Consider the following 3,226-nt stretch of genomic DNA (forward strand, 5'->3'; position numbering starts at 1 on the left):
GGCTAAGGCAGGCGGCTTAGGATAAACCGCGAGGGAACGGCGGGGTCCGGGGATGGGCGCCGTCGGCCCGGCGACTAGCGGTAACCCAGGCGGGAAGCTGCGCTCCGTCCGAGTCAGACTCGGTCGTCGCGGCCCGGCTGAGGCTCGCTCTTGTCGAGGGGCGCGGCGCTGCGCCGGCGACTTTGCCCGCGCGAGGCACGCTTTGCGATGGCCCGAGGCGGGAAGCTGCGCCCCGTCCGAGTCAGACTCGGTCGTTGCGGCCCGCCCGGTCACGCGATGCGGCCAGGATGCGGAGTTTTGCCGGCGCTGGGGGGATCCGGAAGGACGAAGGGGCGACGGTGGCGGTCACAGCTCGTCGCCTCCGTGACCCAGACGGGACTGTGCGCACCCCGAGTCAGACTCGGTTCGGCGCGGCCCGCTGCGGCCGGCTGGCGAGGTGAGATGTGGGCCATTGCCGCGCTCCCGACGAACCGTTCCGGGGGGCTGGTGACGTCGCGCGTTCGGCGCTGATGCTGCGACCGGGAGGGAAGCTGCGCCCCGTCCGAGTCAGACTCGGTCGTTGCGGCCCCCCCGAGCCCGCACGCCTCACGCGGAGGGGTCATACGCCCCGGCGGCCACGATAGACGCCTCCCGCTTCGCGGTGGTCGGGAAGGCGTGTGCGGATATGTGCGGAGGTTGGGACTCGGGCGTGGTCTTTGAGAAATCGGTTTCGCGGTCGACCGGCGCGGCCGGCGGACGCCCACGTGGCGTGCCGCAAGTCGGATCGCGCGCTCGGCCTCCGTGGATGGCCTCTGGGTGAGGTTGAGCCGGGGCGTCTCGGTTTCGCTGCCGTACGGTTCGCGCTAGGCCTGCGCGGGCGGCGCGGGGCGCGCGCTCGCGCGGCGGCCGTAGCGCTGGAGTGCGACCCGCAAGTGGGGAGGAACCGTCCACCCAACGCCGGCGGTAGCCGGGGCCGGTGGGGGCCCTACCAAGGCGGGTCATGGGCGCATGTCGGTCAGGTTATAAGAGTGTTTTTTTTCGCTCCGGGCTAGAGCCGGGTGAGGTCGTCTCGAACCACGTGCCTGAAGGCCGCCTCGCGCCGGATTCGGCCCCGCTCATTCGTCGGAGTGACCGCCCGACGCGGGCATCGCTAGATTAGCCGTGGCCCCGATCCTTCCCCATCGACAGCCTTTCGCCCCCTGTGCTCCGGCCTGTTAATAGAGGCGGCCGGTACCCCTTCCTTGGATGAGAGAGAATCCTTAACGGACCATTCGCAGATTTTCGCCCGGCCTCTGTTTACCGAGGCGGCCGGTACCTCCGTCTGCCTTGGATGGACCGCATCCGCAGATTTTCGTCCGGCCTTAGCTTAAGGAGACGGCCGTTGCCTCCACACCTTGGAGATGATATTCGCTCCGGGCTAGAGCCGGGTGAGGTCGTCTCGAACCACGTGCCTGAAGGCCGCCTACGCCGGATTCGGCCCCGCTCATTCGTCGGAGTGACCGCCCGACGCGGGCATCGCTAGATTAGCCGTGGCCCCGATCCTTCCCCATCGACAGCCTTTCGCCCCCTTCGCTCCGGCCTCTGAGGCGGCCGGTACCCCTTTCTTGGATGAGACAGAACCCTTGACGGGCCGTTCGCAGATTTTTGCCCGGGCTTTATTTACCGAGGCGGCCGGTACCTCCGTCTGCCTTGGATGGACCGCATCCGCAGATTTTCGTCCGGCCTTAGCTTAAGGAGACGGCCGTTGCCTCCACACCTTGGAGATGATATTCGCTCCGGGCTAGAGCCGGGTGAGGTCGTCTCGAACCACGTGCCTGAAGGCCGCCTACGCCGGATTCGGCCCCGCTCATTCGTCGGAGTGACCGCCCGACGCGGGCATCGCTAGATTAGCCGTGGCCCCGATCCTTCCCCATCGACAGCCTTTCGCCCCCTTCGCTCCGGCCTCTGAGGCGGCCGGTACCCCTTTCTTGGATGAGACAGAACCCTTGACGGGCCGTTCGCAGATTTTTGCCCGGGCTTTATTTACCGAGGCGGCCGGTACCTCCGTCTGCCTTGGATGGACCGCATCCGCAGATTTTCGTCCGGCCTTAGCTTAAGGAGACGGCCGTTGCCTCCGATCCTCCGGGCTAGAGCCGGGTGAGGTCGTCTCGAACCACGTGCCTGAAGGCCGCCTACGCCGGATTCGGCCCCGCTCATTCGTCGGAGTGACCGCCCGACGCGGGCATCGCTAGATTAGCCGTGGCCCCGATCCTTCCCCATCGACAGCCTTTCGCCCCCTGTACTCCGGCCTGTTAATAGAGGCGGCCGGTACCCCCACCTTGGATGAGCCAGAATCCTTGACGGACCATTCGCAGATTTTTGCCCGGGCTTTGTTTACCGAGGCGGCCGGTACCTCCGTCTGCCTTGGATGGACCGCATCCGCAGATTTTCGTCCGGCCTTAGCTTAAGGAGACGGCCGTTGCCTCCGATCCTCCGGGCTAGAGCCGGGTGAGGTCGTCTCGAACCACGTGCCTGAAGGCCGCCTCGCGCCGGATTCGGCCCCGCTCATTCGTCGGAGTGACCGCCCGACGCGGGCATCGCTAGATTAGCCGTGGCCCCGATCCTTCCCCATCGACAGCCTTTCGCCCCCTGTACTCCGGCCTGTTAGTAAGGCGGCCGGTACCCCCTTTCTTGGATGAGCCAGAATCCTTGACGGACCGTTCGCAGATTTTTGCCCGGCCTGTGTTTAAGGAGGCGGCCGGTACCTCCTTCCTTGGATGACCCACTACCCTTGACGGGCCCATTCGCAGATTTTTGCCCGGCCTGTTAATAGAGGCGGCCGGTACCCCCTTTCTTGGATGACCTACTACCCTTGACGGGCCATTCGCAGATTTTTGCCCGGCCTGTGTTTAAGGAGGCGGCCGGTACCTCCTTCCTTGGATGACCCACTACCCTTGACGGGCCCATTCGCAGATTTTTGCCCGGCCTGTTAATAGAGGCGGCCGGTACCCCCTTTCTTGGATGACCTACTACCCTTGACGGGCCATTCGCAGATTTTTGCCCGGCCTGTGTTTAAGGAGGCGGCCGGTACCTCCTTCCTTGGATGACCCACTACCCTTGACGGGCCCATTCGCAGATTTTTGCCCGGCCTGTTAATAGAGGCGGCCGGTACCCCCTTTCTTGGATGACCTACTACCCTTGACGGGCCATTCGCAGATTTTTGCCCGGCCTGTGTTTAAGGAGGCGGCCGGTACCTCCTTCCTTGGAT

The sequence above is a fragment of the Syngnathus scovelli genome, unplaced genomic scaffold (genome assembly GCF_024217435.2).
Source record: "Syngnathus scovelli strain Florida unplaced genomic scaffold, RoL_Ssco_1.2 HiC_scaffold_302, whole genome shotgun sequence".
Taxonomy (NCBI): domain Eukaryota; kingdom Metazoa; phylum Chordata; class Actinopteri; order Syngnathiformes; family Syngnathidae; genus Syngnathus; species Syngnathus scovelli.